Source organism: Staurois parvus, unplaced genomic scaffold (genome assembly GCF_062004578.1).
Source record: "Staurois parvus isolate SC_StPar_1 unplaced genomic scaffold, SC_StPar_1.0 ptg000155l, whole genome shotgun sequence".
Taxonomy (NCBI): Eukaryota; Metazoa; Chordata; class Amphibia; order Anura; family Ranidae; genus Staurois; species Staurois parvus.
Window position 1 is genome coordinate 23,100,107 of NW_028317951.1, and position 24,237 is coordinate 23,124,343.

General features: G+C 39.0%; 1 protein-coding gene and 1 pseudogene across 1 annotated transcript in view; both read left to right on the plus strand.

Annotated features, from left to right (window-relative positions):
* KCNMB2 (potassium calcium-activated channel subfamily M regulatory beta subunit 2) overlaps nucleotides 1–24,237 on the plus strand; it is a 577,176-nt gene that overhangs the window by 251,798 nt on the left and 301,141 nt on the right. The window lies entirely within an intron of this gene.
* Nucleotides 10,105–10,388, plus strand: LOC149463329 (signal recognition particle RNA; annotated as a pseudogene).

Sequence of the window (24,237 nt, forward strand, 5' to 3'; positions counted from 1 at the left end):
TGCATGCATCCTTTTTGGCAGCACAGAGCACAGCAATGCATGGTAGCTCAATGTAATAAGTTGCAGAGTGTTGCAACACAGGTACACTGGCACCACAATGCATTGCACATTAATATAGTGCACTGATGTGAATGGGCCATAACAGACTTTCAGGCAGCAGCTGTAGTAAAAAAAAAAAAAAAGTTAATAAGCTTGGCAGGCTCAGAAGCAAAAAAAAATTAACAGATTGGTTCACATCAGGAAAAATGACTGGACATCCAGTATTTGTGAATTTCCCCAAATCTGATTTGTGTGAAGTGATTTGTTCATTTCCAATTACGAACTATGGAGCAGAAGTAAAATATTAGTTGAGCCATATAAGATACAACTTTTTTTTCAAGGAAGTTAATGACCCTATGACTATTGTAATTTGTTCTTTTCTGTACCAGTTCTTTGGAGCTTGTCTGTTACACTTTGGAATAGAACTAGAAGATCATCTGAAGTCAAACAACCCTGGAAAATGTTTCATGGTGCACTGGGGAATGACCCATCATTTTATATATTTACCTGTTTGATAAAAAAGGGTTTAGAATACAGTGTTGTATAATTGCTTGATTATATGAATTCCAGTGTAGATGTACACACATAGAATCATAGAATGCTTTTCTCAAATGGAATATGGATATATGGATCAAGCATTTTAGAACATTCTTCATAATTAAATCATAATTTAATTCAATGGTGGGGAAAGACAGACTTCCGAGGCTAAGAAACACTGCAGCCCCCCCCCCCCTTTCACATCTATATATATAATTATAGCTACTTTTGGCACTCCTTTATGATAAAGTGAAGTTTCAGTCAAAATAAAATAAAATAAAGTTATTTGTCATAAACTAAGTACCACACTTCTTTCCTGTGTAATTTGTAATCCAACAACCTTACCATAGGGTTAGAAGGTCACTCCTTGGAGAAATAATTAAATGATGCATAGGATAGTTAAAGCTGAGTCACCTGCTGAATTTTCTTAGCTTTTTGGAAATTTAGGTGCTGTTGTCCACATTAGATGTTACTAGTCTACCAGTATAATTATTCCAACTCAGTTTAGCTATATGGCAGGAAAGACTAGAGAAAAAACATAAACTTTAAAATTCAGTTCTGAAAAAAGAAACAGAGGCCTATAAAAATGTGCCTAGAAAAGTGGGCATTGAATATTAACTGGGCAATACAGTTACAATAGTATCACATTTGTATTATACCGCTATGGTATCACATCTACAGTACTATCTCCATGAAGATTGTAGCAAAGATCAGTATTTGATCTAGAGGTATCATTTTTACATTTTGACCACTAGCCTACCGGGCACTTATACCCCCTTCCTGCCCAGGCCAATTTCCAGCTTTCAGAGCTGTCACACTTTGAATGACAATTGCGCGGATATGCAACACTGTACCCATATGAAATTTTTATCATTTTTTTGTGACAGATAGAGCTTTATTTTGGTGATATTTTTTCTTAAACAAACCAAAAACCACAGAAAATTTTGGAAAAAAATTTTTTTTCTTAGTTTTTGTTATAAAATTTTGTAAATAAGTGATTTTTCTCCTTCACTGATGTGCGCTAACGAGGCTGCAGTGATGGGCACTGATAGGCTGCACTGATGGACACTGATAGGTGGCACTGATGGGCACTGATGAGGAGGCACTGGTAGGTTGCACTGATGGGCATTGACAGGCATCACTGATGGGCACTGAAAGGCAGCACTGATACATGGCACTGATAGGCAGCACTGACTGACACTGATAGGTGGCACTGACTAGCACTGTTAGGCGGCACTGATTGGCACTGATGCACACTGATAGGCAGCACTGATGGACACTGATAGGTGGCACTGATGGGCACTGATGAGGAGGTATTGGTAGGTGGCACTGATGGGCATTGACAGGCATCACTTATGGGCACTGAAAGGCAGCACTCATATATGGCACTGATAGGTGGCACTGATAGGCAGCATTGACTGGCACTGATAGGCGGCACTGACAGGCGGCACTGATAGGCAGCACTGACAGGCACTGATAGGTGGCAATGATGCGCACTGATAGGCGACAATGACTGGCACTGATAGGCAGCACTGACTGGCACTGATAGGTGGCACTGATTGGTAGCACTGATATGTGGCACTGACTGGCATTGATAGGTGGCATTGACTGGCACTAATGAGTTACACTGAAAGGCATCTCAGATGGACACTGATATGTGTCATTGATGTGGCACTGGTGGGCACTGCAATGTGGCACTGATGTGGCATATATTATTATATGGCGGACAGGCGGGAGGCGGTTAAAGAAACTCTGTCACGGGAACGGGGGTGGTGGTGTTGCAAACTGCTGTAGGTATGAAGTACAGATCCTTTGTGAAGGCATGTGTGCTACATCTCTTGCAGAGTGCCCTGGGCCCCAGGTCTGCTACCACCCACTTTTTAAAACAAGTGTTTGTAGTTCTACAGTGCTACAGTGCCTCTGCCACTTGCTTTGCAGCGATCACTTCTGCCACCTTTCAGACCTCAGGTATAGGAAGCAGTTCACCAAGGGGAGGACTTCTTGTCACTTTGAACTGCCACTGTGCTCTCTACTGACCTGTTCTCTTGACCCCTGATTTTATGTATTATTTACTTCTGATCCCTGCACTTTCTGCAATATTCACTTCTGACCCCTGCACTCTATACAATACCCATCCTGACCCCATAATTCTGTGCATTATGCACGCCAGACCTCTGCATTGTGTGAATTATGCCCTCCTGACCCCTGGACTGTGTAATATAAACTCCCAAGTTTGCACTCTTTGAGGTATGCACTCCTGAACTTTGCACTCGTATACTATACACCATGTAGGGCATTTCATACTCCTGACCACTGCACTCTGGAAACTAAGCTGTATAGAACATACTTCTAACTACTGCACTCTAAGTACATGATATATTCCTGACCCCTGCACTCTTTATACTATATTGTACACCAGTTGCATGTTAATAAAGTTCTTCAAGGTAGGCAGTGACCAGAAAAGCACATGTAATTAAACAGTTTTGTTTGTTATCAAATGATTGTGCAGGGAAAAAAAGCTCAGGACCAGTGGGTTTCTAGAGGAGTTTTTTAGTTGTAAAAACGCTCTAATGCTGAAAAAAATACGGCAAAATGCGGTAAACTGCCGCAAGCTGGCGTTTTTGGACCAAAAAAATAGTTTTTTTTGTCAAAAAAAGCTAAAAACCGCAGATGCGGAAAAACATGGGAAAATGCCACTAATTGAGGCAAAATGCAACTAAATGCTAAAGCAAAAAAGCTAATGCAAAAACGCTAAAAAACCTGAAAAACGCACGTTTTTAACGTGACTTTACACAGCAAATGTTACCAGCGCAGGGGCGGACTGACCATTTGGAAACTCGGGCACTGCCCAAGGGCCCGGGATCAGTAGGGGGTCCCATGAGATGCCCCTGGTACCTTTTTCATAGGCTTTTTTGAGTTTGGGCAAGGACACAGGGGTCCCATGATCCCCTATTGCCCGGGGGCCCCATGAGTTGTCAGTCCGCCCCTGTACCAGCATTATCAAAACTCCAGTGTGCATGAGGACTAATACTGCTGATTGAAAGAAATCTCAATGTGTGTACCAGGTTTTATGTATACTGTGTTATACAGCTAGTTCCATTGTTGTACTTTGTATGGTTTATCAGGAACTAGTTTGCCACCTGATTAATTTAGCTTTACTTTTTTTTTTGTTTGAGCATGGTGACATCTCAACAGTGACAGAATCACTGAAATTCACCTGCAACCTTCCCTATGATTCTAATGATCAGCCATTCTTTTTCCTCAAAAGCAGTACATGCATGGTTAGCACATGAAAGCATATTTATGGTCAAAGTTTAAAATAATATATTTATTTACACAGTGGGGTTGATTTACTAAATCTGGAGAGTGCAAAATCTGGTTCAGCTGTGCATGGTAGCCAGTCAGCTGCTAACTTCAGCTTGTTCAATTAAGCTTTGACAAGTAAGTATTAAGTGTCCAGTTAGATTGGTACAGCAGAAATTTTAAAACAATGGAATAATGTACATAAACATTAGAAATTAGAAATGATATGTGCATTTTTTTTTAGAGTTAGTGGTTATAAAAACATTGAAGATATTGGACTAACATAGCAGCCAGGCAATTAATATTTTTGGAAGGTGAGGATGGCAATAACATGCAACATGTTTTTCTCAGCACAGGTTTTCTTTAAAGGAAAAACTGTGTCCGGTGTACACTGCAACAAAATGTTCAGCACCCAAACTGTCATACCAAAATCTGCTGCTCCCTCAACCATTGTAGCTTCTAAGCACAAACTTAAAAGGAGTCCAACATCAATAAAGAAAAGTGCTTGACCAGGAAGCAATAGTTACATAAAATAACATATTCACTGAGTCCACGAGTCTCTAAATTGCAAAGAACAGTAAGGAGAGTTACTGGCTCCATGCAGCTTTTCGCAAAGCTATCAGAAAAATAAACATAAAAAAGCCCAAACCACTGATGTTCCATTGCTGATTGCCTGGGAAGGGCAGAATCAACTTAAAAAGTAATGATTTTAGCAGGGTCCCTTTGTAGTGAAGAACAGAATATCACTGCAATTTCTCAGCCTTTCAAATCAACATTTGCAGAGGTACAACTTTAGCTACATAGAGGATGCATTTATTACAGGTATTTATTTAGTGTCAACATTCACATCAGTCTCTGCCCTCAAGGAACTTAAAATCTAAGGTCTCTATCTCACATGCAGAATAGGGCTGATTTAGACAGGACCCAATTAACCTATCAGCTTATCTTTAGAAGAGCTGGAGGAAACCCACACAAGCGCAGGGAGAACATGCACAATGTATGCAGGTAGTGTTGTTGCTACGATTTGAACTGATAACTCTAGTGCTAAAAGGCGGACATGTTAACCAGTAAGCCACTGTGTTCCCATATTGACTGGTTGATGTGAACTAAAAAGGCAGCTGTACGGCACATACACTGTACTCTATGTTCTTGCTACATAGGGACGTTACAGAGGCATATTAAGCAAGTACATATGTAATTATAAACAGTAGACAGAAATCTTTTGAAATATATAAAAAGATGTATAGTTTTATATTAAAAGATTTGTTACGTTGTTAAAGTGATTCTAATGCCTGAAGGTTTTTAACCTCCATACATCTGCTTAAAGTAAAAAACCTTCAGTGTACTGCTTTCCACCCAGCCCGCCCACCCCTTTTATACTTACCTGATCCTGATCACGATCCAGCAAATCCAGTGCAAAAGAGCAGCGCCTCTCTCTGTTATCTCTACTCATTGACAGAGGGGCAGCAGTGGGAGCCATTGGCTCCTGCTGTTGTCATATATAGCCAGTGAGGAAATAGTAGGGGGCTGGGCAGAGCCATGATCTGTGTGTCAATGGACACACAGAGCCAGCTTGGGACCAAGCATGCACAAGTGACCCCATAGCAATCGGCTTGCTATGGGGGCCCTCAGCAGAGGGGAGGAGCTGACAGCACCAGCATGGGACCTAAAAAGAGGAGGATCAGGGCTGCTCTGCGCAAAACCACTACACAGGTCAGGTAACTATAACTTGTTTGTTATACAAAATAAATTAAACACAAAGCTTAAATATCACTACAAGCTTTGTACATTTTTTAGCAAAACTGTGATACGAAGGGGAATCTTGTAATAATACAGGGAATCTTGTCTTAAATTGCAGACACTTACAAAGCTTATGCCGTAATTTAGATATCAATAGCACATTGTAATCTGTTACTGAAAATTAAGAATGAATTTGGATCAGGATCCTTTTTGCAAAAGAGTTCCACCCACATTTATATCAGTTTCGGTCTACTTTAAAGGAGAAGTCTCACTTCAGTTTTTATGAATGTGTTTTGTTCCCCAGGGCACACACCACATGTAGTACTTTGTCCCATCTTCCTATCCGCTGTCTAAGGCAATACATGGATAAGTTTTTTTGATCAGCCAGCAGGCTGATCAAAAAAAATGACTGAATGGATTCTCCCATCCATACAAGCCAGCTATGTTATTGTATTCCAAATATTGCACACATTTTTTCCAACAAGCCTGTTCATGAGAAGTTGACTATTAGATTGACTTCTCACAAATGGGAACTGCCAATCCCTGCTGAACCGGTTGAATTTTGACCCATGTATGGCCAGCATAAGGCTAGCTGTGGGATCAGACAGGCTATCCCTCCTTCCTTTATGGCCTTCCAGCAATGCAGCTAGCAAAGAGACAGCTTCTTGGACAAAGAATCAAGTCTCAGTCTCCAAGCACTTGTTTGGAACATTTTAGCTCGAAACTGGTAAACAGACAAGAGGTAAGCCATTATGGTTTTGTTATTGCCGACTTTGGCCACTGTAGGGAGATTTCCCCTTGCTTTTTGTCCTGATGACAGCATTATCATTGGGAGAGGATACGTGGGGAAATCCTTCTAACAAGGATACAGCAGCAATAAAATACACCTTCTGTCCCTCTTGGAGATTTTCCCTTACTTTCTGCCTTGGTGAAAATGTGACAGGTCACAGATAACAATAAAAACTGAGGTCCTTAATTTTTCCCACTCATACAAAATAAAAATGTTTTGATTTGCATAACACTTAAATTTTACTCTAGATTGTAATAGGTCTGGAACTGCATGCCTAGCATAAGTGGAGGGCCTGCATGACTGAGTTTGCTGTGCAGGCTACAGTTAGGCAAGGATAGGAGCATGGTGGATGATACAGCCAATGCGACAAATGTTCATTCACTAATCCAAGACTCATAAAAAGTCAGCTAAGTACATTATGGTACATTATGGTTGTAAAGTTATTTTTGTAAAATCATGGTTGTTAACCGCTTACTCTCCACCCTCTAATAGAACTACTGCTACAGTGTGGCAGGGCTGCACAAAATCATGTATATATACGTGATTTGCATTTCAGGGTAGGGGGCACGAACGTGTGTGTGCACTGGCCTACCCATGCCACCATTGGCGGCTAGGGATATCAATCTCCAAGTCCCGGCCGGCACTTGGCGATCGTTAGGTAAAACTGACAGGGAAGAGACTTGTGTGTAAAAAACACAGGTCCCTCTCCTTTCAGCAAGGACATGCTGCTTTGTATTTCTCTGCACAGCAGAGAAATACAAAGCAGCATGCCTCCCTAGTAAAACACACACAGCACACAGTTAACCCTTTGATCTCCCCAGATGTTAACCCTTTCCTGCCCAGTGTCATTAGTACAGTGTCAGTGCTTTTTATTAGCACTGATCACTGTATTAGTGTCACTGCAGATGTCAGTGGTCGTTAGTCAGTTTCCCCCATGTCAGAATTCCCGCTGCAGTCCCGTAGTCCCGATATAAGTCTCTGATTGCTGCCATTACTAGTATAAAAAAAAAAGATTCCAGTATATATATTGCCATTTGTAGATGCTATAACTTTCATGTAAACCAATTAATTTACATGTATTGGGATTTTTTTTAGCAAAGACGTAGCAGAATACATTTTGGCCTAAACTTATGAAGAAATTTGATTTTTAAATTTTTCTTTATTGGATATGTTTTATAACAAAAAGTAAAAATATTGGTTTTTTTTCAAAATTGTTGGCCTTTTTTGTGTTTATAGCGCAAACAATAAATAATGCAGAGATGATCAAATACCACCAAAATAAAGCTCTATTTGTGGGAACAAAAGGACATAAATTTCATTTATGTACTGCTTTGCGTGACCACTCAATTGTCAGTAAAAGTAAAGCAATGCTGTATTGCAAAAAATTGCCTGGTCAGGAAGGGGGGTAAATCCTCTGGAGGGAAAGTGGTTAATAAAAGGCTGCTATGACCATTTATATCCAAAATGCATGGTTGTTTCATTATTTATAGTAGACGGGTGTTAGATAAGTAATAGAAGTAGGTCACAGCAGCTGCAACATCAGCAATACTTCAGTCAAGAAATTCAGTTGTCTATGAGTAAAAATGTCCTATTCAGCAAGTCAACTTTTCTTTGAATGTTGATGGTCAGAGGATAGAAAATTTATTATTACACTTGGGGTTGAGGCAGTAAAAACACACGACTGATCCACATTTTTACACCCTCCCAACTGCTCTCCTATAAGCTGTAACAAAGCATAAGTTATCCCCACTGTAACTGAATGCAACCCTTTCAAATGCATGGGGCCATTTTTGTAAATTTGTGCAATGCATGTGGTTAAGTGTAGCGATGCTGGTTTTGAGGGATTAAAACAGACAGTGATGAAGCAACATACCACCTCCCTACCGCTTGCCAAATGATCTCTGAAGAGCCATCCACTGCAGATCACTCTTTAGAGGGCATTGCAAGTGTTAATCAGTCCTTACTGTTCCTCCACAGAAAGCCAGTTATAACCAAAAGCAAGTGGTATCTGATGATTGGCTTCTTATGCTTACAGGTTAGTTGAGAGTTCTTTGCTGACCTTGCCAAGGTGATATGTAGTTTTGTATTGTTATTGAATACTTTTGTCTTTTTTTTACTGTACTGAGGAAATGTGCTTTTATTCAACCATCAGTTACCCTGAATTGATTTGCCAGGTCTATTCAAAACCATTATCTGTGGCATTGTTTGCTGATGTATATTCCATGGTGTTAATTAGATTAAGATGCTTTAAGATAAGAAGATCTCATCTGTGATAGCTGTTACATCTGTGCTTGGGATTCTCTTGCCTCTCTTGTTAAATTATTGGCTCTCCACCGTTTTTGTTTAATTTAAACGATTCAGGATAGCTTTTAAAAATCTCTCACTTACATTCTAAACAAATATCACTTTTTTGCTGCTTGTTTTTATTACAGTTACTGACACTTTTATATAACAGCAGCTTTTTGTGATATTTTAGCAATATGCAAAAAAGATGCTAATTTGACATCTGACTACATTGGTAAGGATATCTTGAATCAATTAGCTGTTTCAATGGTCACAGATATACAAATATGTTTTATTAGAATGCATTTATGAATATAAAGCAACTAGGACGTTATGATATGAATATTCCATATTCATAATATCAGCTAGTGCATCTGCACTAATCACCAATGTAAATTTATACAGTGACAAACGGAGGTGCATCAGCTTTGAACTTGTGTTTGCCTCGACCATGTAAACTGCCAAGCAAATATGAATTTGTTATCTTCAAACAACATCTTCAAAAGATGCAAACCCATTAAAATAATGCAATATCCTGCTGATTGCATATTGGAACAAAGAAAGCAGAGTGCGATATGCCAACCTGCTAATGTGAATAATGAATTATATACTGTTACTGCGAAAATTACCCATCGCTGGCAGGATGGTGACGGCAGGCAGTGACAGGCTGACAGGGAGCTTTAGATGAGCTGCAGAAGCTGCTATTTTAGGCTAGGCCGCTCTTTGCTGATCAAGAGGTCACGGACACTGAGGTGATGTTTCTGTTCAGTGGGGTTCATTGACTAACCATGTGTAAAAAGCCAGTATTAGCCAGCCATATCATGACATCCATGAACCATCAACCTAAACGATTAACTTGGCTTTCTCAATACAAAGAGATGCAAAGATGAAGGATAAAGTGCAGAAATGCATTGTACATCTGGCCATACACTATACAATTTTCTTGTGCAAGTTCTGTACAATCTCCTTTAGATTTACCTTCAACTATGTAGTGCAAGGATCTGCCTGATTAGATACAAATTGAAAGTGTTGCTTAGGTTTGGTCTCAAATTATATGGTATTTTGTAAATTCAATGGAAAATTGTACAGTAGGATTGTATAATGTATGACCAGCTTAACACATAACATGCCATCCTCGGTTGGCCATACATTATACAATTTTCATGTACAATTTTCCTTCAGATTTACCAAAACCATATAATATGAAGTCAAACCTAAACACTTTCAATTTGTATGAATCAGGCAGGCTTTTACACCACATAGTTAGGTAAATCTAAAGGAAATTGAATAAGAAAATTGTATAATGTATAGCCAGCTGCTACAGGATAACATTGTAACATGACACATACTATACATAACACTTCCAGGTAACTACATATGCAATTTGTGTAGATTTGTAAAATAACACTGTGGCCAGGTACGGTGGCGTCTGTAATCCCAGCTACTCAGGACGCTCAGGCTTTTGGATTGCTTAAGTCGAGGAGTTCTGGTCTACCCTGTTGATTGGGTGTCCGCAATAAGTTCGATATTAATATGGTGGCTCTAGGGAAGCTAGGAGCCACCAAATTGTCCTAAGGAGGGGTGAACTGGCCCAGGTCGGAAACGGAGCAGGTCAAAACCCTCAAGCCGATAAGTAGTGGGATTGCACCTGTGAATAGTCAGTGTAGAGCAGCCTTGGGAATACAGTGAGACACACACAAAAAAATAAATAAATAACACTGTGGATGCCCATTTTATAGTCTAGTCCTCTGTTTGGAAAAAGTAGTTTGTATTAAATTATGCAATATTCAAAAATCATGTCACTTCTAAAGTAACAGGCAGGCTTCTGTCTCTGAAATTATAGCCCAGTAAATATGCTGACAGTGTGCATGGAGTATGTACAATATTTCTGGCTTTTGTCTAATATGTTGTCTAATATGTTATAATTTTTTTCTTCAAAAGAAAACCTGCCTTGTCTTAAATTTTGGCCTAGGAAAACCATTAACTTTAAGTTGAAATTTGGGCTGGGATTTGAAAATTAACAGACTTTGTCTCTTCTGCCTTAAAGCTTCTTACCTACCTGTCCAACCCTATACAGTAAGCTGTGCAAGCACAGCTCACTGCACAGATTTTGCAATGCCGAATTTCACAGAACTTCTGTGCATGTGGCCAATGACAGCAGTTGACAATAGAGACCCGGAAGCTGGCCACCCGAAGATGTGAGTGGCCGGCGGGGAAATTCCGGGGACAGTGCATCACTGGATTCAGAGTGAATATAGTTAGCTTTAATGAGCAGTGACACTGTACAACATTTCTGGATGTTATATCTGAAATAATACACTATTTTAATTTAATTATAAAAACTTCCTGCCACTTCCTCTTACATTGCAGCCCAATAAAACAGTTTTTATACTCTCCAGCCACTGTACTATATTAGGGCTTTGGTCTCTGAAATATGGCACTCTAGTTTTTATTTTAGAATAAAACTGCCTCATTTCTGGAATGTGAGGTTATAGTTTTGCTATGTTTTAGTGAACTCTGCTTTCACATGCTATGAAACCTTTAGGATAATACAGTGTGGTACTGCAAAATAGATCAAAAGCTATACTACGAAACGTTTTTGCCACTGGCCAAAAGTAAACATTCCTATAGGTTTTAGATCTGTTGTGGCTACTACTTCCATGGTTCAATTCAGGACTATTACCCCTGGATAAAAATATAGATGTCAGAGTCAAAACTACCTAAATGAGTGTTTTTTTTTTTTCTTTCCCAAATCAAAATAATCAGATTGGGTTGCTGCCATTGTATTTAAACAAGTGCTAAATGTAAAATTCAATAACACATACAAATTTGCGATGCCAGAATACAATGTTGCTGATGCTAATTGAGAGAATTGTACTGTTCCATAACAGAACATACAGCTTTAAGGCATCTCCCAAGCATGTTTTGAAAGGAATGGTGTTTTTCTCATGTCACTCTCAATGTTGCATTGATACATGTCCCCCATGACAGAACCCAGCTCCCCATGCCCTTTGTATAACTATCTCTTGACTATTAGATTTGAAAGTGAACAGAATCAAATTTAAGGATTACCCCCATAGACTTCAATGGGGTTTGAATTAGAGTTTGGCAATGTGTTCTGCAAATAGCCCGAAGTCTGAACCCAGGTCCATTCACTCATGATTTCACATGATTTCATGCGTTTCTTTAAATAAAGTAGATACAGTGAATAGTTTATATTGAAATAAAGATGTAAATATGGAATAATTGTTAAAAATGTCCTTGTCCCAAGGATTTCTTATTTTCAGAATGAAACAAAAAGGTAACTAGGGTTTTTAAACTAATCCCCTACTTACAGAAAAGGTGAATTCGAGTTCAAATGGCTTTGTGTGTGTGTTTTTTTTTTTGGCGCTCTGTTGCTGGCGGTGCAGCTAATGCAAATAAGTACTGTTTACTGCTCTAGTGCATTGCTGATCTTGTAACCCTGTTTGAAATAAATGAACTAATCAGTAAAAGACAGAGCTTGATTAATATACTGTACACTCATGCTTATTATTCGCTAGTGCCTTTGAGTTATTCACTAAGCTCTGGCTGAGATGCTTGTGAAGTATGCAAAATGCTGCATAATTTTCTTTTTGACTTTCCATGTCTTCATTACTATATTGCTAAAATAAAAAATTGTTTCTCTGTATGAAAGCTAAGCAGTTTTATGACATACAGTCATCAGATAAAGTGTAAACAGGCTGTAAGCAATGCCAGCCAATTAGCAGTAAGCTTTGACAAGTCTAGTGCCAACTGCAGACTGAAAACAAATGTTTCATGATTTAATACTTATTTGCATTTTTCACTTGTTAATTGATACCCAGCATGCATTGCTACATATACTGTTTTTAGCACATATCATATGTATATATTGTAATGTTTTGTTAGAATTTGATAGTTTCTACACCTAAAACATACTTTCACAAATCAGATAAATAAGTAAAGCTATTTCATGGACATATCTGGTTCAAAGTGTATCTAAATCCAAAATATGATGTATATTGCAGCTTACCAGCTTCGCCTAGTAATATTTATTTATTTATAATAGGTACTTATATAGTGCCATCAATTTACACAGCTCTTTACATATATGTTGTACTTTCACATCGGTCCCCAACCCTCAAGGGGCGTACAATCTAAGGTCCCTAATGCACATTCATACAAACACATACTAGGGTTAATTTAGACAGGAGCCAATTAACCTACCAGCATGTCTTTGGAGTGTGGGAGGAAACTGGAGTACCTGGAGGAAACCCACGCAGGGACAGGGAGAATATGCAAACTCTAGGCAGGTAGTGCCATGGCTGGGATTTCAACCAACGACCCTAGTACTGCCAGGTGGAAGCGCTAACCATTTAGGCACTGTGCTTCCCTAATAACACATTACCCGCCCCTGGCTAGTTACATTCACTGCTCCACTCTATTTATGGAGGGAGTCATAATTAATCCCCAGGCCGGACAAACATGTCTGCCTTTGTTTATTTATATTTCACGAAGGCTGAGAAATTTACATAAGAACAAAAAAAAATGTTTTTGCTATGTATTCAACTTAAAGAAAAGCACACTGCATTTTTGGTAAGATCGGCAGGCATTTTCTGATCTTGCAGAAAATGTTTTTATCCCAAAAAAGAAAATGAATGCAGCCACCACAAGGACTGGTAAGCTGCAATATTTTACATTCATTTTAGATATGCTTTAAAGGCTAGTCCAGCCAAAGTGATATGTTAGTCATAAGCAGAGAGCTGGTTCAGACATCGCGTATGTCTATGATAGTGACATATTCCCCCATATTTCCTAACATATCCATCTTTAAATTTTGGGGTTTTCCCATCCACCTTATCCACAACCTCGTATTGTATTCTTTCTTAAGCATTAGCATGTTATATTTTGTTTTTAGATTCTGTTCTATCCTTAAGTTATATTCCTTCCTTACTCTATATCAAGTTTTATTCATTTTGGTGCCCAGTGTCAACAGGACATAAAGAGATGGAAATCCAAAATGTTACAGTTTCCACCAGAATAGGAGATGAGGTATTTTTTTCTAATGACAATGGGGACACCTGTTCAAATGACATCTATCTAAATTAGAAATGTCCTTTACTTAGTAAAGAGTTCCACTCATTTCCTGTTGTATCTCCTTTCAGAGGAAATGCAGACAGCAAAAAATAAACTGCCAGGGCATTTATCTCTATCCAAGCAAAAAAGAAAAACATTTTATATACTGTACATAACCTAAATATGATAATGACCATACCAGGTGTACAGGAACACGAGTTCAGATCAGCACATCATTACTGTCCTAGACAGATATAGGAAAATGTCATGTAGTTTTAAGTTCCAGCATCTACCAAATGCTGTAATATCAGTTTTGGCACTTTAAATTTATTTTATTTGCCTACAAGCACCAAAATATTGGGACGTACCACATTTACAAAATCATTTCTCATTGTATGTTCTAGTGATATCTCAGTTCCACTGCCCACAACTCTGGGTGACATTTAACATTAACAGCATTTCTAATTAATGATGGTCCACAAGGAATGTTTTTCCATAATGTTGTAAAAATCTGCTTGGTCAATATCTGCCAATTAATTAGGGGATCCTGGTGTGGGGTGGGAGTCTGATGTAATTTGGGTCATTGATGGGTACCCTGTATTGGGGGGGTGGACTTTGATAGGGATCCCTGATATAACGGAACAGCCTAATGCACACTATTGTTCCCTGTGCATTCATGCACCTTCTCTGCACTACCTGTCAGACATTACGTTCAGGTGGTGATTTGTGGTAAGAAGTGTGCCAGGTGAACAGGATATATGGGTTTTCTATCACACTGTATGACAGACTGTCAGTGACCCCACACATAATGCCACAAACCACAGGATTTTATTGGAATAATCATGAAATATTTATATATTTTTTCTTTTACTCTTATGTTCTCCCTCTTCTATGCACTTTCCCTCAACTTTCACTTCTCAGTTATGAGCAGTGTAGGTATACTGCAGTCACAAACGCTGCTCTCTGCACATTACCCAATCCCAGTGATTGCCTCAGTAGATTGCATTCATGCTGGTTGAACATTCATCATGGGTAGTTCTGTGTGGGCAGCAATTTTATGAATAGGAGGTTTTCTTTGGCTTTTCTTGCCAAGAGCTGGATGCACAGGTACTTACTAATATAGTACATCTGGGGAGCATGCTGAGGAAGTTGGCTATGTTCCCACATACAATAGGACCTTGAAGACTGAACATAGCCACCCTCCTATCAGAAAATGGATTAGAGCACATGATAAATGCATTTTCTGGAGAAAAATGTAATGCTGCTATTACAAGGTAAATAGATGATATCTATGAAGGTATAGAACATGATATATATTTTCTGTTTTGGGCTTAGTGATGCTTTAACTGCTTTCCGTCTGCCCTATAGCAGATATACTGCTACAGGGCGGCACAGGTGTGCAAAATCATGTATATATATGTGATTTTGCATATCTGGGTAGGGGGCGCGCATTAGGCACGGGTGCTCTAACTGCGCCGCTGCTGTCAATCATGAGGTCCTGGCAATTGCCAAGCATCTCCGGCAGGGGGGAGAACTGTTAGTAAACAAAACAGCATTGCATAACCGCGCAATTGTCAGTTAATTTAACGCAGCACCGTAACGCAAAAAATGGCCTGGTCAGGAAGGGGGGAAATCCTCTGGAGGGCAAGTGGTTATACCACCTGGCAATTTCATATACTGTATCTTTTATATAGGTGAATGCTCTCTGCTGGAGTTCCTGAGTCAGTACAGCTGCTGTATATTGTATAATATGGAGAAAGCTGAAACACACAAAGGTGTACAGGAACACCACAAACTCCTAGGCTGACAGGAACAGAATTGGAAAATATATTATAACAGGGAGATAAGAAAGCAGAGGCCCACCAGACACCACTTTTAGCAAAAATATCACCTTTGGGTAGACTGATTATTTCAGTGGTTCAGAAATATAAAAGTATTTACTATATTTAGCTGATGTTTTTATTATCATTTATATGATGGCGTTGCAGTAAAAAGTGAATAGATTAATTCCTAGCTTGTACCAAGTTGCATTTTTGAAAACTAGAAACAATAAATTTTGTCTGCTAATTTGATAAATAAAAAAAACAAATATTAAAATCAGCTGTAAACTCAATCATTAAAGCTTTAATATGTTTTAAAAAAATCATACTCACTTTCATATCTGCAACATTTCTTAAAATAATTCCAGATGATTCTTTCACGAAGATCCGTTTTCAGGAGATTTCTGTTATAAAGTCAAACAACCATTAATATCATTGGACATCCATGACTAAATCCCTGTTGTGGGATTGTACCACCATCCCTAATACCGTCATAAAGCATATGTTAAGGCTCACAAATTAAGTCTCAAATAATTTGTATTTATTTACCTGGTAAAAAAGATATCCAAATAAAGAAATAAATATATTATGAGGCTGGTAATGTTTGTCACAATGCATAGGTCCTGTACATATTTTCTTCCAAAATTGTTTTCCATTTAACATATATATATATATATATATATATATATATATATATATATATATATATATATAACATTTTCACATTGCATATATTTCATATTTCTTCAGTTGGAGTGTAACAGTTCTAAACAGTTCATGAACAACATTCCTTTCTTCAGGAGAGTACAAATACATGGTTGAAATAGAAAACAGCCAGCCACAGTGTTAAGAATGGTTTCCGCTCCACAGATACCAACTCCAGATGACCAGATATGGACTACATGCTACATGGGATATCTACAAAGTCTCCCCTCAGAACAGGAATGATCTGCTGTTTTTTTACTGGCCAGAGCCTGGTATTCTTTCTCCTGCTGGAGTGACAACAAGTAGAGTGCCCAGCATGCTCTTGTGAGCAATAAAATAGAGAATCATTGCCACTGAAAATATAGAGGACCTCAAGAGATATCAGATGTGGCTGATATCTGATCATCTGGGGGTGGTATCTGTTGCGCAAGAATCATTAGGGTTTTTTTAACACTGTGGCTAGCTGGGGTTTTTTTTCAATTCTACCATGTATTCTTAAGCTCCTGATGAAGTGAATATTCTTCATGAAACGTGTTGTTATTGTTGAATTGTTACACTCCAAATGAATCAATAAGTAAAATATGCAATGTGGAAATGTTATATATAACATATAAAGGGGAAAAACATTGGTAGAAGATAAGCGTAAGACAGATGTAATGTGACAAACTTTACCAGCCTCATAATATATTTATGTTTTTATATGAATTACTTTTTTAAGCAGGTGTCAGGGCTCAGGGTATGACCAGAGGTGTGTGGACTGACACAGGGAAATGCAGGCTTCAGGTATAGTGTAAATAAGACAATTTATTAAGACTAAACAACAAACGCAGTGCAAGGTAAACATAACAGTGCAAACAACCCAAACTCCAACAGATAACCATATATACAAATCAAACGTAGTCGGGCAGGCCGGGTCAGTAACAAACGGGCAAACAGGGTACCAGGAGCGAGCGGAAGAGTGGTCAGGAATAGCTGAGGTCAGGACAGGCGGAGTTCGTTCAGAGTCAGGATCAAAGCAGAGTCAGGATCAGGCAGGAAGCAGACAGGATGCAGGTAAAGGGGCTCATAGGAAACATACACCAAGGCCCTGACTGCAAGTCTGGCCATTCTTTAAATGCACCTCCTGCAATCAGCCTCAGGTGATGGCTGATTGCAGGAGTGAGCTTCTGGTTGCTGAGAGCACCCGCTGGCCATCCCTGGTACTGCAGCCCACACGGCAGATGAGTCCCACCACTAATGGTGAGTCCATTCCTGACAGCAGGTCAAATAAATTACAGATTTTATGAGACTAAATTTGCGCACCTTCAAACTCCCAATTAATATTTTATTACATTTCTGGTATAAGGTGCTTTGTCGCTGTCTCCCAACTGTGCTACTGCAATATAATCCTGTCATGTTGGCTCACAATGTAGACTACAAGGGGCCTATCAACAAACATTACATAGTAGTGCATACCTCCCTACATGAATGCCTGGTGCCAGAGTCACTACCCCTTTTAGCATTGAGAGGTCATCATCATGCATGTTCAAATGGTGTAATCCACACACAGGTCTTTAAAAAATTAATAGGAGCCCTTTTATTTATAAGACTTCAGTGGTTAAAGACATTTGCACAAACATACTAAATTCACATTTTTTGCAGATAACAAAATGTGCATTTATTATTTTTATCTGCAGGAGCCTGTAAAGCATTGCATCAGCGATCAGCAGATCAGCAGATCGCTGGTGCCAAGCAGGTCTCCTTCAGACCTGACAGCATATCTGCTTGCCCGTACAAGATGTATGAGCAAGCAGATATGCTTTTTTTCAAAATGTTTGGTCTTTTTTTGTTTGTTTAGCAAAAAATAGAGAACCCCCAGTGGTGATTAAATACCACCAAAAGAAAGCTCTATATGTCTCAAAAAAATTATAAACAATTCATATGTGTACAGTGTTGAATGACCATGCAATAGTCATTCAAAGTGTAACAGCACTGAAAGCTGAAAATTGGCCTGGGCAAGAAGGGTGTGAATGTACCGGTAGGCAAGTGGGTTATTAAAACATCAATTGTTTAGCATCTAGGTTACTTTAATAAAACTAAATGTTATTCAGATAGTGTTTACATTTACTATAATGCTGTTTTCATGTAAAGCAAACACCAATTGCCAGTGTCAGTCACTGGAATATGTCAAAGTGATATAAAATTATTGATTATATTTCATGCAATATTAATGTAACCCAGAGAGTCGTTTGGTATAGAAAAGTACACATAAAAGAGTACACATATAAATTTATTTCCATTGAAACACATGGAAAGGGAGCCTACTTAGGCAAGTACTTTTTTTTTCTTCTTAACATAGTTTTTGAATGAAAAGGCCTTGGCTGCAAACATAGGTTTTTTTTCCTGAGTGTATTAAGCAACTGAAGTGTTCACTTGCCAGTAATTATATCCCTTAGTAGACATATCATTTTCTGGTTTAGTTTACCTTGCAACATTGCTTCCCTGGAATTTTCCCTGCTGTTTTATGTACTGACAAGATTCAGTCTTGTAGAATACATAATCAGTGAACCCAACCTGCCATAGCTATTTTAGCTTTCAGGAAACCTTTGTTTGATCTTGTCCTCTCATCTTGTATTGTGAAAGCTGGCACAATCAGCTCTTTCTGTGCCTCGATAAAATAATGCCAATAATATCATCTGCCGTGTAATATAGATTTAGGATAGCTAAATCTATTATCTATGAACACATCATATTTTTCAATGTGCAGTGTTGAGGCATAGGTTTCCTTATTCCAAAAAGAGGTTGAATGTTTCAGAGTGGCCTAGTGTTTGGAAGGGTTGATGAAATCAAGGAAATCACTGGCTCATTACTTTATAATGCTGCTGAATATTATCATGTAGATTTGTCTGAACTGCAGAGGATCAAACAACTTAGAAGCCCAGGCAATCATAGTTGATGAATTGTAGGATTCTTTTCAGACTGGACACATTTGCATGCACGTGTTCAAGAGAAATAAAAAATGTGCAATGTACAGATTCTGTGTAAAAAGGATTACCACTATAGCACATCCCCTCACTTGGGGTTTGATGTTGTAAATGATGAGGACAATGATGTAACAATGATGGGGACAATGATTTTGTCAATGGCAGAAACAACGATGTTGTAAATGATGGTGACAATGATGTTACAAAGATGTTGTCAATGATGGGGACAATGATGTTGTCAATGATGGGGACCATAATGTTGTCAGTGATTGGAACAATGATGGGGACATTGATGTTACAATGACATAACATAAACCTTTTCTACAATCCTCAAATTCTACCCCACAATTCCCCAGTATATTCAAAATCTCCAAAATGCAAAGTCCACGATGCAAATAACAAAAGTCCACCACGAGTCCACACTTATATAAAATCTTCAGGCGTTAAGCATTATCCCATTTCTCACTTCAAATCCAGGAAACCTTTTTTGCTCTGGGCAATATATAACAAATCAATTCTTGAATACAATACTATGTAAATCAACGAACAAATTTTCTTCCAATGAAAAATATTACTGTGTGAATCAACGAACGAATTTTCCTCACATGAAAAACCACCATTCAAGGATATAGCAAGGATATATCGCAATCCGATTCTTAGATGCGAGAAACGAACAAATTTTCCTCAGATGAAACTCCACCATTCAAGGGTGTAGGTAATTTCCAGGAATATATCTCACGACTCTTTCATATATTTCCATACCATAGGGTCCATGTTTAAAGGTAAGAAAAAAGAATCATGGTGCAACAAGTTTTAAAATTATAACAAACTTTTTAATGAACGAATAAAACTCACAAGTCAGATGTTACAATGACGTTGTGAATGATGGGGACAATGATGTTGTCAATGATGGGGACCATGATGTTGTTAGTGATGGGGACAAAGATGTTACAATGATGTTGTCAATGATGGGGACCACGATGTTGTCAGTGATGGGGACAATGATGGGGACATTGATGTTACAATGATGTTGTGAATTATGGGGACAATGATGTTGTCCATGATGGGGACCATGATGTTGTTAGTGATGGGGACAAAGATGTTACAATGATGTTGTCAATGATGGGGACCATGATGTTGTCTGTGATGGGAACAATGATGGGGACATTGATGTTACAATGACGTTGTGAATGATGGGGACAATGATGTTGTCAATGATGGGAACAATGATGGGGACATTGATGTTACAATGATGTTGTGAATTATGGGGACAATGATGTTGTCAGTGATGGGGACCATGATGTTGTTAGTGATATGGACAATGATGTTACCATGATGTTGTCAATGATGGAGACAATGATGTTGTCAATGATAGGGACGGAGATGTCAGTGATGGGGACAATGATGGGGACATTGATGTTACAATGCTGTTGAGAATGATGGGGACAATGATGTTGTCAATGATGGGGACAATGATGTTGTGAATGATGGGGACCGTGAAGTTGTCAGTGATGGGGACAATGATGGGGACATTGATGTTACAATGATGTTGTGAATTATGGGGACAATGATGTTGTCAATGATGGGGATCTTGATGTTGCTAGTTATAGGGACAATGATGTTACAATGATGTTGTCAGTGATGGGGACCATGAAGTTGTCAGTGATGGGGACAATGATGGGGACATTGATGTTACTATGATGTTGTGAATTATGGGGACAATGATGTTGTCAATGATGGGGATCATGATATTTCTAGTAATAGGGACAATGATGTTACAACGATGTTGTCAGTGATGGGGACAATGATGTTGTCAATGATGGGGACAATGATGTTGTCAATGATGGGGACAATGATCTTGTCAATGATAGGGACCATGATGTTGTCAGTGATGGGGACAATGATGCCTTCATAGAGCTGTATGTTCCCTGTGTCTGTAATGGTATCCTCTGGTACTCCAGTTTTATGCTAGAAAAGAAAAAATCACTGTTTGGTTAAAGCCCCACTGCAGACAAAACTTAGTTGTTTTTTTTTTGTTTTACAATCTGTGTTTCTGTTGTGGAGATTTTCCTTTGTTCCCTCTCTAGACAGGAAGTGGTGGGATACCTCTCCAGTGGGGACATACAGTAGACTGTAACTAAACACATTTTGTTCACTAACTTGGGGAAAGGTAAGAACCTCTGTCTGATTAATTTTCTGATCTTTGACTTTCTGTCCCATTGACAATTACTCCCCTTTTACTCTTTGATTTCCTGTCACAGACTGTCAGAAGGACAGGCAGTGAGGTCAAATTTCCCTAAATCAGCAATACAAAATGACAGATGTTTTCACTTTTTACAAGTCTATCCAAAACTAAACCTAAATGGAAAGTTTTAGCTAGATTTTGGTCTTAATGGGTCACTGACCAAACAGGTCCTGTGTGAGGTTACTGTAATATTAGAATATAAGGTTAGTTCATACAGCAATTGACATTAATTGGTGTACTTTGCCTGCTGCATGTTAAATTGATGCTAATATTAGAAATGAAGGCAAAAAGCCTCAATATAGATGTAACAGATGTCTTACTTTGGCAATTTACTGTAAAAAGAAAATATGTCCTGCACTACACTTAAAGTGAATGTAAAGGCTAGTGTTTTTTTTACCTTCATGCATTCTATGCATGGTGATAAAAAACCTTCTGTGTGCCCTCCATATAACCTATTTAAGCCCCCTCTGGATCCAACGATGTGTACGAGAGCCTTGGCTGCCCTGACTCTCCTTCCATTGGCTCTCACTGCTGTCAATCACAACCAGTGAGCCAATGAGGAGAGAGGGAGGCTGAACCAAGCCGTGGCTCTGTGTGTGAACTGACACAGGGCAGTGGCTCGGGTGCCCCTTAGCAAGCTGCTTGCTCTGGGGACACAGCAGGAGGGAGGGGCCAGGAGCACTGGTGGGGACCCAAGAAGAGGAGGATTGGGGCTGCTTTATGCAAACCCACTGCACAGAGTAGATAAGTATGACACGTTTGTCACAGCCTTTAATATCATTTTAACTCCTAATCAGAACCCAGCCTATTGGCAATGCAGCTTGCACCCAGATACATGTTAAAGGAATTAGTGGACCTGCAGCAAATACTATCTCATGGGTGGGTCCCCAAATTCTTAAAACCCCAGAATCCCCCTCCCTTTTCCTCACCCGCAGTCCCAGATTTCAGGAGTGTAGCCTGTTATGTTACATAGGTAAAGTTTTACCTATTGGTGCAGCGGGGTTCTTTCTCTCAAACTCTGCCTAATTTACTACAAAGTGTTTGAAAAGAAAGGTCTCACTGCACAGATTACAATGTTTGGCTGAGAGACTGCAAGACATTCAAGGTCTCTTCTGGTGTGCCCCCTAGAGCTGGTGGGCATGTGTGTGTGTTACGAACACTAGACTGTGAACTTCTGTAGGACAAGGTTCCATCTGAATGGATCATGATTCTCTGTAAAGTTCTACAGAAAAAACATCAGTGCTACACAAATTACTAATATAAAATACATAAAAGATACATAACTCTAAAGTGTTGCTTAATATTCCTGTTTAGTGACCTTAAAACCTAAATCAGATCACAATGACAATCTTACAATCATATTTTTCAGGCAAGGTCAGCAATGGACAGTTATTACAATTATCAAACAGTATATTTGAGCAAAAAGTTTGTGAATTTATCAGAATTATGTGGGAATGGAGAGTTAGATTCTTATAGCTGATTGCCACTAAAACTGTACAGTACCATGTAGAGCAAAAAGGGTTTTGGGATTTAAAGTGGTTCTAAAGGCAGAAGGTTTTTTACATTCATGCATTCTCCCTCGTCAGCCCCCCTTATACTTACTTGAGCCCCATCTCGATCCAGCGATGTGCAGAAGAGCTTCACTTGTCCTGGGACTCTCCCTACTCATTGGCTTACACAGCAGTGGGAGCCATTGCCTCTCGCTGCTGTCATTCACAGCCAGTCAGCCAAACAGGAGACATTGGGGGCGGGGACAAGCCACTTTTTGTGCGTAAATGGACAATGGGAAAAGTACACTAGCAACTGTAACAAGTATCACCAGAAGGTCTTGAATGTAACTGTTTTGGAAAACCATTAGGGCCAGTTCACACTACAAAAATGCACTCTGGATGTATTCCGAATACGTTTTTGCTTACAGTTCACACCACACGCAGTTCCGGTGCAGTTTTGATGCAGTTTGCCATGTTCCAGTATAGTTCTGTGCAGAAAAAATGCAGCGTGTTCTACTTTTTTTTCAGCATTGGAAACTGGCTGGAAGTGACTGCACTAGTGTGAACCAGGGCTATTGGAATACATGGAAAACACTGTGCATGCATTTTTGATGCAGAAAAAAAAGTGCACTGAACTGCATCTAGTGTGAACGAGTTCTTAAAGCAGATCTAAACTCTCTCAATCAACACTGACTATTATTATTACAGGTACTTATATAGTGCTGTCAATTTGTGCAGTGCTTTACATATATATTGTACATTTACATCAGTCCCTAACCCTTAAGGAGAAGTCCCTAACTTACATTCATACATACTAGGGCCAATTTAGATAGGATCCAATTAACCTACCAGCATATTTTTGGAGGAAACTGGAGTACCTGGAGGAAACCCATGCAGGCACAGGGAGAACATACAAACTCCAGGCAGGAGATGTTGTGACTGGGATTTGAACCAATGACCCTAGCACTTCCAGGCTGAATTGCTAACCATTTAGCCACAGTGCTGTCAACTATTTTTAATATTTATGCTGCTAGCATTAGTTAATAGATAGGCTAGTAATAGTATATTATATTTACTTGTTTAAAACGTTGTTTTTTACATGTTCCCAGTTACGTCATGGTTTCTGGCCTAGGCCAAAATGATACATCTATCCCATGAGCCTTCATGGGCATTTTTATTTTCTTTTATCTGTAGGAGGGGATGAGGAGCTTTCTCGGCTAAGCACACCCTCCAGCCTTCATACTTG